Below are 15,155 nucleotides of genomic sequence, written 5' to 3'. Positions count from 1 at the left end.
CGCTGTCGTAGCTAGCCTGTAGATATGCATTATCATCGCTAGCTTGTAGGTATGCACTGTCATCGCTAGCCTGTAGATATGCTTTGTCATCGCTAGCCTGTAGATATGCACTGTCATCACTAGCCTGTAGATATGCATTGGCTTCACTAGCCTGTAGATATGCACTGTCATCGCTAACCTGTAGATATGCATTGGCTTCACTAGGCTCTAGTTATGCACTGTCATCGCTAGCCTGTAGATATGCGCTGTCATTGCTAGCCTGTAGATATGCTCTGTCATCGCTAGCCTGTAGATATGCACTGTCATCGCTAGCCTGTAGATATGCATTGGCTTCACTAGCCTGTAGATATGCACTGTCATCTGCACTCTGCACCGCCACTCTGCACCGCCACTCTGCACCGCCACTCTGCACTCTGCACCGCCACTCTGCACTGCCACTCTGCACCGCCACTCTGCACCGCCACTCTGCACCGCCACTCTGCACCGCCACTCTGCACCGCCACCCTGCACCGCCACCCTGCACCGCCGCACTGCCACTCTGCACCGCCACTCTGCACCGCCACTCTGCACCGCCACTCTGCACCGCCACTCTGCACCGCCACTCTGCACTCTGCACCGCCACTCTGCACTCTGCACCGCCACTATGCACCGCCACTCTGCACTCTGCACCGCCACCCTGCACCGCCACTCTGCACCACCGCACTGCCACTCTGCACTGCCACTCTGCACCACCGCACTGCCACTCTGCACCGCCACTCTGCACCGCCACTCTGCACCGCCACTCTGCACTCTGCACCGCCACTATGCACCGCCACTCTGCACTCTGCACCGCCACCCTGCACCGCCACTCTGCACCACCTCACTGCCACTCTGCACCACCGCACTGCCACTCTGCACTGCCACTCTGCACCACCGCACTGCCACTCTGCACTGCCACTCTGCACCACCGCACTGCCACTCTGCACTGCCACTCTGCACCGCCACTCTGCACCGCCACTCTGCACCGCAACTATGCACCGCCACTCTGCACCGCCACTCTGCACCGCCACACCGCCACTCTGCACCGCCACTCTGCACTCTGCACCGCCATTCTGCACCTCTGCACCGCCACTCTGCACCGCCACTCTGCACCGCCACTCTGCACTCTGCACTGCCACTCTGCACCGCCACTCTGCACTCTGCACTGCCACTCTGAACCGCCACTCTGCACCGCCACTCTGCACTCTGCGCTGCCACTCTGCACCGCCACTCTGCACCACCACTCTGCACTCTGCACCGCCACTCTGCACCGCCACTCTGCACTCTGCACCGCCACTCCGCACCGCCACTCTGCACCGCCACTCTGCACCGCCACTCTGCACCGCCACTCTGCACCGCCACTCTGCACCGCCACTCTGCACCGCCACTCTGCACCACCGCACTGCCACTCTGCACCGCCACTCTGCGCCGCCACTCTGCACCGCCACTCTGCGCCGCCACGCTGCGCCGCCACGCTGCACCGCCACTCTGCACCGCCACTCTGCACCGCCACTCTGCACTCTGCACCGCCACTCTGCACCGCCACTCTGCACCGCCACTCTGCACCACTGCACTGCCACTCTGCACCACCACTCTGCACCACCACTCTGCACTCTGCACCGCCACTCTGCACCGCCACTCTGCACCGCCACTCTGCACTCTGCACCGCAACTATGCACCGCCACTCTGCACTCTGTACCGCCACTCTGCACCACCACTCCGACCGCCACTCTGCACCGCCACTCTGCACCACTGCACCGCCACTCTGCACTGCACCGCCACTCTGCACTGCCACTCTGCACCACGGCCGCCACTCTGCACTGCCACTCTGCACTGCCACTCTGCACCGCCACTCTGCACCGCCACTCTGCACCGCCACTCTGCACTCTGCACCGCCACTCTGCACCGCCACTCTGCACCGCCACTCTGCACCACTGCACCACCACTCTGCACCACCACTCTGCACCACCACTCTGCACTCTGCACCGCCACTCTGCACCGCCACTCTGCACTCTGCACCACAACTATGCACCGCCACTCTGCACTCTGTACCGCCACTCTGCACCGCCACTCCGACCGCCACTCTGCACTGCCACTCTGCACTCTGCACCGCCACTCTGCACTCTGCGCTGCCACTCTGCACCGCCACTCTGCACCACCACTCTGCACTCTGCACCGCCACTCTGCACCGCCACTCTGCACTCTGCACCGCCACTCCGCACCGCCACTCTGCACCGCCACTCTGCACCGCCACTCTGCACCGCCACTCTGCACCGCCACTCTGCACCGCCACTCTGCACCGCCACTCTGCACCACCGCACTGCCACTCTGCACCGCCACTCTGCGCCGCCACTCTGCGCCGCCACGCTGCGCCGCCACGCTGCACCGCCACTCTGCACCGCCACTCTGCACTCTGCACCGCCACTCTGCACCGCCACTCTGCACCGCCACTCTGCACCACTGCACCGCCACTCTGCACCACCACTCTGCACCACCACTCTGCACTCTGCACCGCCACTCTGCACCGCCACTCTGCACCGCCACTCTGCACTCTGCACTGCAACTATGCACCGCCACTCTGCACTCTGTACCGCCACTCTGCACCGCCACTCCGACCGCCACTCTGCACCGCCACTCTGCACCACTGCACCGCCACTCTGCACTGCACCGCCACTCTGCACTGCCACTCTGCACCACGGCCGCCACTCTGCACTGCCACTCTGCACTGCCACTCTGCACCGCCACTCTGCACCGCCACTCTGCACCGCCACTCTGCACCGCCACTCTGCACTCTGCACCGCCACTCTGCACCGCCACTCTGCACCGCCACTCTGCACCACTGCACCGCCACTCTGCACCACCACTCTGCACCACCACTCTGCACTCTGCACCGCCACTCTGCACCGCCACTCTGCACCGCCACTCTGCACTCTGCACCACAACTATGCACCGCCACTCTGCACTCTGTACCGCCACTCTGCACCGCCACTCCGACCGCCACTCTGCACCGCCACTCTGCACCACTGCACCGCCACTCTGCACTGCACCGCCACTCTGCACTGCCACTCTGCACCACGGCCGCCACTCTGCACTGCCACTCTGCACTGCCACTCTGCACCGCCACTCTACACCGCCACTCTGCACCGCCACTCTGCACTCTGCACCACCACTCTGCACCGCCACTCTGCACCGCCACTCTGCACCGCCACTCTGCACCGCCACACTGCCACTCTGCACTGCCACTCTGCACCACCGCACCGCCACTCTGCACCGCCACTCTGCACCGCCACTCTGCACCGCCACTCTGCACCGCCACTCTGCACCGCCACACTGCACCGCCACTCTGCACTCTGCACCGCCACTCTGCACTCTGCACCGCCACTCTGCACCGCAACTCTGCACCGCCACTCTGCACCGCCGCACTGCCACTCTGCACTGCCACTCTGCACCACCGCACCGCCACTCTGCACCGCCACTCTGCACCGCCACTCTGCACCGCCACTCTGCACCGCCACTCTGCACCGCCACTCTGCACTGCTAGATATGCGCTGTCATCGCTAGCCTGTAGATATGCATTATCATCGCTAGCCTGTAGATATGCACTGTCATCGCTAGCCTGTAGATATGCGCTGTCATCGCTAACCTGTAGATATGCTCTGTCATCGCTAGCCTGTAGATATGCATTGGCTTCACAAGCCTGTATATATGCACTGTCATCGCAAGCCTGTAGATATGCTCTGTCATCGCTAGCCTGTACATATGCACGGTCATCGCTAGCCTGTAAATATACACTGTCATCGCTAGCCTGTAGATATCCATTGGCTTTACTAGCCTGTAGATATGCATTGGCTTCACTAGCCTGTCGCACGTGTGACTCCACTCAGCCTTTCATCCTTCTGAGGTTGATAAAATGAGTACCACCGAGTCGGATAACAGTAAACATCTGTTATCTGTCAACAGCAGCACTCGAGCTCTTGTGGGGTAAAGTGGCGCTTTTTTTTGGGTGCATGCACATTGTCAAACTTCTCCCGGCCTGCTGATTTAAAGCTCGGTAAGCCCCCACAGAGCTGCTTTTTAATTGCTTCCGAGGGATGCAGGTCAGATCTCCAGTTAGCCGCAGCGCCTTGTGGTTGCAAAAGTCAGACTGTGGCTTTTATTTGCATTTGGAAAACATTTTGTAACTTATTAATGGCATGTAGGTAAATAATTATTTTTAATAAACGGAAGAGAAGCCTACGATAAAGGAATACCGTTCACAGAATTATGCGCTCTTTCAGTATACAGCAGCCTGTCAGACTATGCTGAAGTTCAACACCACTGCAGGACTCTGCCCAGAAAGCAAATAGTTCTAAAAGGCGCTGCCTGCCAGCTTGCTATTCATTACCTCAGCTCCGAAAACAAAAGCTGCTGCAAAGAAACACATTATAAACTCGAGAGAACAATTCCATTCACACCGGCCACGGACCATTCCAGAAAAAAAAATGAAACTGAGATTAAAAGAACAGCCCATGACAGAACGTCAGACTCTTGTTCTTGAACTAATGAAGCCCTTTCCCGGCCTGGCATGGAGCAGCTGCGCGCTGAGCGCTGCTGAATGGTGAACGCGCCCGGCCATCTGGATTCACTTACGGAGGCACCCTGACAGCTCCTAATTATAATTAATGTACTTCTTTGCGCGCACACGAACGAAAAATGCCCAACATGGCGGACGAAAACTACATTTACCCTATCACTTCAAGGCTATTAAAACAACACCACAACGAAGACGAATCACTGGCCAGATGACATAACACACTAAGGAATGTGTGGAATTTGTCTCGCCAAAGCCCTAGGAGATACTTTTTTTTTCTCTTTTTTAACATTAGGATCTCGAAACTCCTCCCACTTACGTGGGCGGAGGCCGAGCCCTAAAAAGGTCTTACCAGAGGGTCTATGTGGTTACTACAAACGGGTCCAAAATGCCTCACTTTTCCTTTCCAAAATTAAGTGTGACTCTATCCATGGTTACTTGTTTTGTCCATTGTTATCTCCTCTGGACATCCTGGTGTTGGGCTTGTTGACTGTGTGCCCATATTGTGATTGGTGTGATACTGAAAGTACAGTGGAAGACATGGGTTCTTGTCAGTTTGTAAGAGCTTTCGCTTTTTCCATGAGCATGTTGAGCTAGGCATTGGTTTTATCATATTGTGTGTATATATGCATTCTGGTTTGTGGGCTATCTGGGTAATTCCTCAGCATTATGAGTTATATCCTCTGATGTTGCTTTTCTTCTGTGGTAAACAAGTTCTGGTCTCTTTTACAGGTCCTAAGTCTTAAACTGTGATGCTGAGCCTCGTTGAGGTGTAATTTGTTATATATTTTTGCTCAAGCAGTCAGATCGTATTACCTTTCATGGTGTGGGAGACCATTTCTCCCTGTGTGGGATGTTGGTACGTTGATGTCTTCTGCCACTTCTGTGCTTGTAGTTGTATTTCTGTGTTCCCCCATAGCTTACTCTAGGGGCCTATCCCCACTGTGGCCTCAGTTGACTATTATAGCCTTAGAGCCTGCCCCAGCGTTATAAACCCGAGCCTTTGGCTCAGGCCTTTAACAAGGGGGCAGGCCTTTAATAGCGGTAGAGCCAGCTACGTAGGGCTCAAAGGCTATTAGAACATTCTGCCCCTAGAGGGAAGTCTGTTCTAATTTGTAAAACTAATTAGAATGTTGATTTGCTGGGCTCCTACTAGCCAATAGAAGCACAGAGCACTCAATTGTCTCAAAGGAGTGTTCAACATTCCAATGTACTAATAGTTGTTCTGACTCAAAGATTACATTTTAAGCATGGGCATATTCTCGCCTCTAGGGCGATGCGACTGGTGCCACCGCACTGGGTGCTGACTTCACCTGGGGGCCCTTGTTTGCTTAAAAGTTCCTGCTGCCTCGTTCCTGACCTCCAGCAATCTTCATTTGACAATTAAAATGTCAAGAAAACTCTAGTGATTAATGTACTTCGGGGCGAGATCGGAATTTTGTCTAGTAGAAGTTTTGACTCATGGAAGTTTTGATTCATGGTAAGGTAGCGCAGAGTGTTAATATGCCTGCTGCAAAGACCATGCACATCACAAAGTGAATATAATGTAAACAGGTCAGTGGTGTACTGCTTTTGTCAGAGACTTCCTTTTGTTAGTTGCAGTTTACAGTGAGCTATACACTGTCATCAAAGAACTGTGTGCAGACTTCAAGGTATAGATTACAGCGTATGGCTTTTTCCCCCCAGACTTTCATTATTCTAATGTTGCAAAAAGGGTTCATTTGGGTACAAACCAGTTCTTGTTATTAAAGAGAGCCCCAATCCTTTGTGTTATATTTTAAATTCAGAGTTTGTGCTTCTTCAGACCAAGTACTTTTCAACTATACTGCCTACCTGTGGCTGACATGTGAATCCGCCCCTTGTTTATTTTCAGAGTTTTCTATAGCGCGAACAAGATCCTTACAGATATCAGAGCGCTTTACATACAAATGAAAGGAGGACAAAAGGAAAGAAAACTTAAAAAGGCAGTTTGTGCAAAGAAGCGAACCATGCATGGTAGTAGATTGTGATTTTGTGGTCGATTCAGGCACTGAAATACAAGGTGGAGAAACACAGGCAAGCAGTGTTTGCATAGTTTATGTTCAAATGAATTTAGCCATGAGGATCGATTTGACTTCTTTTTTGAAGAATGCAGTGGATGAGATGAGTCTAGTTTCTGGAGGGAGGGCATTCCAGATCCTGGGGGCCATCCCTGAAAAGGAGCGCTTGTAAGTTTTCTTCTTGTTGAATCTTTGTGGTTTCTGAAGGAGAGTTTCTGCGCTTCTTGTGGCTCTTGAGCCTCCTGAGATTGTCAATTTCTGAGCAATGTAACTGGGCGAGCTGTGATGTAAGGCCTTGTGAGTAATACATGCGATTTTCAGGTGTATTCTGGCTTCGAGCGGTAGCCAGTTCAGAGATTTTAAGTCAGGAGAGATGTGTGAGCGTTTTTTTGATCGAGTTATGAGCCTTGCTGCAGCATTGATAGAGGCTCTTAGTGGTGCGGTTGTTGATAGTGGGAGGCCGCAGAGGGAGGCACTTCCATAGTCAATCCGAGGGATAACTAGTGCTTGGACTGCAGTTCTAAAGTCGTAGGCTTGGAGGAAGGGTATCAGCTTTCTCAAGGTATTGATTTGGAAATTAGCTCCCTTGGTTGCATTGCTGATATGTCGTTGCATATTGAGATTGGAGTCAAGGGTGATACCTAAGGATTTTGCTGAGTCTACAATGATAGGTTTGACGTTAAATGCAGTGAGGTGTTTCAGCCAATCCTGGGCGATGGGGATTTTGGAGGGGGATGCTATTAGGAGGAATTCTGTTTTTAGAGCATTAAGTTTGAGATGGTTCTCTGCCAACCATGTCTGTGTGTCCTTAAGTGATGAGTTGAGAAGTTTGAGGTCTTCAGGGGATTGTAGTTTGAGGTAGAGTTGGGTATCATCCGCATACATGTGGAATTGCACATTAGAGGCATGAAGCAGTGCAGTGAGAGGCTCCATGACTAGGTTGAACAGGGTTGGTGATAGGGAGGATCCTTGCAGGACACCAAGTGTCACTGGAACAGGTGTGGACATAGTGTTATTAGTTTTGAATTTCTGAGTCCGGTTATGAAGGAAGGAGGTGAACCATTTGAGTACTGTCCCAGAAATACCCATTCTGATATTCAACAGATCGAGTAAGTTCTCGTGTTTGACCGTGTCGAATGCAGATGAGAGGTCAAGCAGAATGAGGAGGCAGGAGCCGTTTTGGTCTAGAATTTGGAGCGCGTCATCAATTATGTGAGTCATGGCTGATTCTGTGCTGTGGCCTGCACGGAAGCCGGATTGGTGTCGGTTAAGGAGGTCAAAGTGATCGATGTGTTTTGTCAGTTGGAGGTGAACACATTTTTCTAACAGTTTAGCTAAGGTAGGGATATTGGAGATGGGGCGATAGTTATTGAGATCAGTAGGGTCAGCTGTGGGTTTCTTTAGTATGGGCGATACTTGTCCTACTTTGAGGGAGTCCGGGATAGTTCCTTGTTGAAGAGAACTATTAATGATTTTGGTCCAGAGCCGGATAAGCCGTGGGATAAAGTCTTTTACAGCATTTGCAGGTAGATGATCCGAGAGGTGATTGGAGGGCTTCAGGGTACTTAGAATCATGCCTATAGATTCTTCCGTGTAGGTATCAAAAGATGCCCAAGTAGCATTGTTTTTTAGTTTGATGGGTGTTTTGCTGAGGGCGTTGGAGTATAGATTTAGATCCGTGAGGAGATCCTTTTGATGTTAACTGTTTTTAAATTGAAGAAGGTAGAGAATTCTTCGCAGGATGGTAGCATGATGGTTATGTTATGTACTCGCTGTGGTTGATCTTTGGATTGAGTTTTGATTAGTTCAAATAGTTTTTTTGGTTGTTTTTTTGCTTGGTCTAGTTGATGGCTAAAGAAGTCCGCTTTCATTCGTTTGATTTTCCTGAAGTAAGCATTTCTTTTTTTCTTCAGAGTATTGAGGTGCATAGCTGAGGGGATGGATCTCCAGTTACGTTCTGCTAGTCTCATGTCTCGTCTATCCTTGTTAAGCAGACCGTCGTACCATGGTTTTGAGCTTTTGGAGGAGATTCTCTTTAGCTGAAGGGGGGCAACTTCGCTGACTATCGTAGTCATTGAGTTGAGGTAGTGATCAGTAAGAGCCGGGACGTCGTCATTGCCGATGGGGGGTATGAGTAGGTTGTAGCTGGAAGAGGGTGAGGAGATGGGATTGAGGTTCCTCAAGTCTCTTTTCCATACCTTGGGTTTGGTGGATTGGGGTGGGTAAAGTTTCACATGTTCATTGATGAAGAATGTGATAATGTGGTAGTCGGACCAGTCACAAGGTTGGATTGAGTCTAGTTGGGTGGTGTCACCTTTGGAAATAATGAGGCTTTGTCGTGAGTGGGGCTGGTGCAGAGTTGGGTGAGGTCTATGGTGTTGAGGAAGTTTTTGAGACCACCGAGTCGTTGTGATCAGTCCTGTGAAGGTTGAAATCACCAAGGAATATTTGTGTATTTTGTCGACCCGAGTTAGTTGTGATCATGTCCATGAGGTGTTCAGTGAAGGTGAGGTTGTCTCCTGGTGGGTGGTAAATAATATGTAGAGAGCAAACTGGATTGCCCTCACTGTTGACGTCAAGGCAGATGTGTTCACAAGAGGAGAATGTAGGGGAGATGGCTCTAGATACTGAAAGGTAACTCCGGTGAATACATGCTATTCCACCTCCTGTCCTGCCGGTCCTGTCTAATCTGATGATGTGATAGTTAGGGGGAATTAGAATGTCGATCAGGGGGGATGAGGATTCTGTTAACTAGGTTTCGGTGTGTATGGTAAGGTCTAGGTCATGTGCGATAATGAGGTCGGCTATGTCAGATGCCTGCCTGGGGGCAGATCTGCTGTTAAGTAGTGTGCATTTGAGCCGTGGGCTGATGAGGGAGGCGGAGGGGTCCAGAGTGAGGGTGACTTTTTTCAGATTGTTAGAGATGGTGCCTCTATTATTTTGGGTTGGAGGTTGAGGGTTGGAATGGATGGTGGGGATGGGAAGGTGTGTGGTGGCTATGTGGGTCATGGGAGCGGTTGCGTAGGAGTGCACGTATGTCATACCTTGTCAGTGGATTGATGCATCAGAGAGGGTGGCTCGAAGAATTATGGGTAGGGGTAGAAGTCCAGTAAGGGGGGTTGTGTTTGTGTAAGCGTGTGAGAGGGATGGAGTGCTTGCGGGGTAACAGGGTAATAGGTGGAGAGGGGAGTCTCAGTTGACTTGAGAACAGTTCTTTGATAGTTTGAAGCTCGTTTTTAATCTGGTGAAGGGTGGACATAATCTTGTCAAGAGTGGAGTTAGGAACAGAAGTAGTGGAGGTAGTAGAGCCAGGTATAGGTTGAGGAGAGTTGACTTGGTTCAGTGTGAGAGCTGAAAAAGGTGTGGAAAGGGTATGGGTGGAGGGTGGTTAGAATGTTGGGTATTAGTTGGGCGTGGATGTGGAGGAAGTTAGGGTGGGTGGAGGAGGAAGAGGAGGTGAGGTGAGGGTTTCAATGGTGGGTACGCGGGTAACTGTCGTGATGGGGTGTGGGGGAGTGACGAGGTGGGGGAGGGTGGTAAAGGAGGAAGGGGGACTCGAGGTGGTATCGGAGGAGGGGGAGCTAGGGGTGGTATGGGGGGCTAACGGTGAAGGAAAGCGGGGTGTGAGTGAGGGGGGCAAGGTGTGGCAGGAGGGGGGGGTGATGTGAGCGAGGGAGAGTGGATTAGGTGAGAGAGGAGGAGGGGTGGTGAAGAGGGAGGGGCAAGGTGAGACAGGAGGTGCGTAGGTGGTGTGAGAGGAGGAGGGGGCTGGGCTTGGGATGGTGCGGGGTGGGGATGTGGAAGGATGAAGGTGGGCTAGATGTAAGAGGCGTGGGGGTGGTGATAGAGGAGGGGGAGCTAGATGTGAGAGGTGGGGTGGTGATAGGGGGTAGGCTATGTGGGGAGAGGAGGTGTATGTTGTAGGGTGGGGTAGAGGGGTTGAGGGTGGCGCGCGACTCTGGGCATCCAGGAGTTAGGGGGGTTGGGGGTGGGAGGGTGGGAAGCTGAGTAAGTGGAGGTGTGTGAGGAGGAGGGGGGCTAGGTGTGAGAGGGGGTGGGGTGGAGAAGCGGCCGGAGGAGGGTGGACTAGACGTATAAGGCCGGGGGTGGAGGTAGAGGGGGGCTAGAAGTGAGGGGAGGAGGTGTGGGGATAGAGGGAGGGGGCTGGATGTGAGAGGCTGTGGGGAGGTGATAGAGAGGGGGTGGCTAGCTGTAGAAAGGGTATGCGGGTAGGGTGAGGTTGAGGGTGGTGTGCGGTTCTGGGCATCCAGGAGTCAAGAGTGTTGGGGGTGGGAGAGTGTGGGACTGAGTGGAAGAAGCAATGGATTGGGAGTGGGGGTGGGTTGGGAAGGTTGTCCTCTTATGTAACATTTACTATACACTGATTTACACATCTATGATTGATTGTCTCTGTGTAATGTGTGTGTTATGTAAAGTGCTCTGACATCCTTCACTTTTATGAGTGAAGCTATAAAATGAATTAAATGCATCTGAGAGAGAGATTATGGAGACTGTCAAAGGGTGGTAGGGAGGGAATTCGTGGCAGAGGTGGTCATTGCGGGCGCCAAAAAACATTGTCGCACTGGGTGCCACCAGTGCTAAAGCCGGCCCTGTATGGGACTGGTGTGTTGTGGATTAGTTAGTGATTACCAGCTGCTGTCCACACTCGTCTAGCTGGATTTGGTCTCAATATTGACCCAGGTTCTGCTTCTAAGTAATTCCTTGTTCCTCTTCTGCTTTCTGGTTTATGGGGCATTTGGGTACTTTCAGTCTATCAAACTACTTTCTGGGGGCTTTCAGACAGTGCTTAGTTTGTAAACTAATAAGTGCTAGGGCACTGACCAGGAGACCACTGCAGCTTGCACCACCCATCACTACCAAAATAACTACTAACCATCTCTCCCGCCTGCAAGTGTGACAGTTCAGGTTATTCTAGGCCCCCAAAGCTAAAGGAATGGCTACGGAGGCAGGTGTTAGTAATTTTTAATGTATATTGTATTCATAAACAACCGTTGTTCTTCTCATCTCTGGTAGTTTAGTTCCTATATTTCCAATAGGCTCTGCACATTGGAATAATATATCCTGTAGTTTAGACGTAGGACTGAGGTCGACTAGGTCTCTACCGAATATATTAAACTTAATTGTGAGTGCCAGCTAGCTCAGAGGTCACTAGAAACTTTCTTGAATTCACGAGAAGGGATTAGTTTCTGACAACCGCATAAACATGACAACTTTGTTTCCCAAGAATAAGAAATCAATCTCTAGAGTCGCGGAAACAATAGATAGCTATTTTACTCAGTCAATCGTGCATGCTTCGTTTCAACAGAGGTGCTGAGAAATTAGAGAGACGGGCGTTTTCAATAAAAAGTATTTATTGAACAGTCTTCTTTCTCAAGCATAAGAAATGTACTGCTACAATCGTAATACTGGTTATAAAATGCAATGCGTACAGCACGAAGAGTATTATAAAATAATACTGTAAAAGTATGATATGGTTTCTATGCCATAAAATACCTAAAACACATACAGTGATAAATAATGACTAAAAGTACTCAACTGGTGCTTCTATAATACGCCTACCCCGGTGTACCTAACCTAAGTCTAGTACAAGGGACGGAGTAAGTGAGGTGTAGCTTAAGTATTCATTGCCAAGAATCTATTCCAAGAATTCTGTAAGGGTCTAATCAGCTTCGTACCTTGGCTTTAGAATGAAGGAGGTCTTGTATCTCTCTCTCAGGACTCGATTTCCCAGCAACCAGCAAGAGTAGCCTGGAAACACTGGAGCTGGATTTCTCTGCAAGAGAAAAGACAGGGTCTCTCAGTGCGTCAGCTGGAGGGTCGGCTTCCTTTGGCACTTGCTGCTGCAGGGCACGTCGGGCAAGTAGATAGTCAAACTGCTCCAAACCACTGTGTGTTTGTCTGGGCAAATGTAGGCATTTTTATACCTTGAAGGTGCCGAGTTTGACGTATGATTGGACATAATAACGTCATCAAAGACTCAGTTTTTTGAAAACTCCATGATTTCCTAGATAAATTAGTATTCAGGCAAGGGGAAGTCCCTAGCTGCTGAGGCGGGTTTTTCTAAGAAATCGTTGTTGATTCTCGGAACTTAGTGGAAGTAGCCATGCCGTATTTGGGCTGCATAGGCTCCGTCTAAATATGGTAATGATTTCTATGCCTATATAAGGATCGGGTAATTTATACCTATATATGGGCATGAATCGGGAACATTACAATAGGGTCCTAGATTCCTACATAACACTCTAAAATAGATGAGCAACACCACCCTGTGGCAGACTATCCTAAGTGCAGTGTTGACAATTAGGTGCCGGTGCTGAGCGCTAGCAAACCAATTATGTGCTGGTGCAGAGCACCGGAAACCACAGCTCAAATTAAGCACTGCCTTCAGAAACGTCTTGAGTCTGATGTGTAGGGAATAGTTCCTTAATCATAATGCATTTCTTCTAGGTGAGCATGCTCCTTTTGAACAGCCCGACTAGCCAGAGTCCATGTTCTACACTTTGCTTGTCCTCCATTAGATTTAAAAAGGCAGTTTTTCATTTGTCCTTGTGTCCTATCGCTTATGAAGCGCTATTTGTTTCTTTGCTTATTCGGAATATGTATCGCCTGTGCGGCTCTGCTGCTGGTATTAGAGTGTTCAAGACTGAATGCATGGTGCATTAATGATTTTGACATAGGTTGCTCTAGGTTATGCTTTTTTGCCTTATAGTACACAGTTTGGTGTGAGGGATTTGGTTCACATTCTTTTTCTGTTTGGAAAAATCCAACAGTGGTGTTTGCTGCTACAAAACAGCGGTGGCAGAAATGGCACACAAAACCAGCTGTTGTAGTGTTTGATGCTTTGCTTTAAGTTTTTGTCGATGTGGAAAGTGCTGTTTTGTGGATTCAAATGCAAATGATTGACTTTTTCCCTGCTACAAAACAGCACATTCCTGTACACAAACAGAAATTAAGCAACATAGTACTCCCGTTCAGTAAGATATATGCTGCTGAAATCCTCCTGTGCCATATTACCACCGCCTAGTAATTTCACGTGATTCAGCCCAAACGGCAGATGTAATAGGACTTAGTAGTGATCTTCTCTGTCCCAGGTCCCCCCCCATTTTTACTTTACAGGTTACATATCACTCTGGATTGATTGTAGACTTAGGTCACTTTACGTGATAGCAGGCACACAAATCATATGAACATAGAGCCAGGACTTGAAAGGAAGGCGTTGTTAATGGGAACAATCAATCTCAATTATTTGTACAAGTCCTGTGAAACAACATGTTGATATAAATAATATATGGGAGCAAGGTGGGATGTGCAATCACTAAATGGAAAGTCACAGATGTCTGAAATAAAAATACACACCCTAATGTATGTTTTTATTATTACAGCAATTTCTAAAGTCACAGTGGTGCTTCATCTATCTATCTATCTATCTATCTATCTATCTATCTATCTATCTATCTATCTATCTATCTATCTATCTATCTATCTATCTATCTATAACAAATACACATCAAATCAAAACTATTTTTGTGCATGAGAAAACAATACCTCTGCAAAGTGCTGCGTTACTGTTAAAGTAAACATGGAAAGCAAAATTGTTTTCCCTCTTGCTTTGTTTACTCTTATGAACATGTCCATCTCAATAAACACAGGTGTTTGTACTTTCTATAAAATCAATCACCAGTTTACATTTCACTGATAGAAGAACATATATTTACCAAATGTAAAAGTACCTGTAGTTTCAATGAAAGGAATAATTCTGAAATTAATTTGTCAAAATGTATGTTTCACTTTTGCAGAGAACACATTTTAACGCATCATTTTCAGCCAGTCAGGTAGAACAATATACAAACCCTCTGTTGACCATAAACTGAATTGAGTCATACATTAATTTATGACCTGTTTCAGAGCTCAGAATTCCTTGTCACCCTAGGTTTCAGGCCAGGAAGAAACATCAGAATGCAAACTTGCCAAATAAAAGGGATGTTGTTCTGACAGAGAGAACAACATGTGGGGATCCCCATAGTATTATGATCCTTTAAAGACTATTTTATGTATAAAAACTTTTATTTGATTTGTTAAAATCGTAAAAGGGTGGAACTTACCACCATGTGATCAACATCAACTTCTTTGAATCAGCATAAAACAACACATGCCCCGGTGTCCTAAGCGACTTTGAACAGGTATACATGGTAACACTATTGTAAGGTAGAAGCCCTCTCATTAAAATATGGAGGCCTACAAATGACTGTTATAACAGGGGTTGTTGCACACATAAGGGCATATATTTGATTACATGTAACTGTCCCCTCTTGTCTCAAATAAAATGCTCGCAGTGTATTAAAATATCAGAGGAGGGGAGGGGTAATAGGGTAACTGTAAAGAGAATTTAGGGAGAATCTGGGTCCAGCCGCAGGGAGTCCATTTGTCCCAGTTCGTCTTTTGCTGCTGCCTTTTTTTCAAGCTCTTGAGCAGCAAATGCCAGGAATTTTATAGTTTTGTAGGAAAGT

The 15,155-nt window shown here is 49.2% G+C and overlaps 1 protein-coding gene across 1 annotated transcript in view; it reads left to right on the top strand.

The window, feature by feature from the left end:
- The window catches only part of PHEX (phosphate regulating endopeptidase X-linked), a 1,501,811-nt gene that overhangs the window by 1,190,833 nt on the left and 295,823 nt on the right, over positions 1-15,155 (top strand). The window lies entirely within an intron of this gene.

The sequence above is a fragment of the Lissotriton helveticus genome, chromosome 8 (genome assembly GCF_964261635.1).
Source record: "Lissotriton helveticus chromosome 8, aLisHel1.1, whole genome shotgun sequence".
Classification (NCBI taxonomy): Eukaryota; Metazoa; Chordata; class Amphibia; order Caudata; family Salamandridae; genus Lissotriton; species Lissotriton helveticus.
Note: the sequence above shows the minus strand (reverse complement) of the source record. Positions and strands in the feature narration are given on the sequence as shown.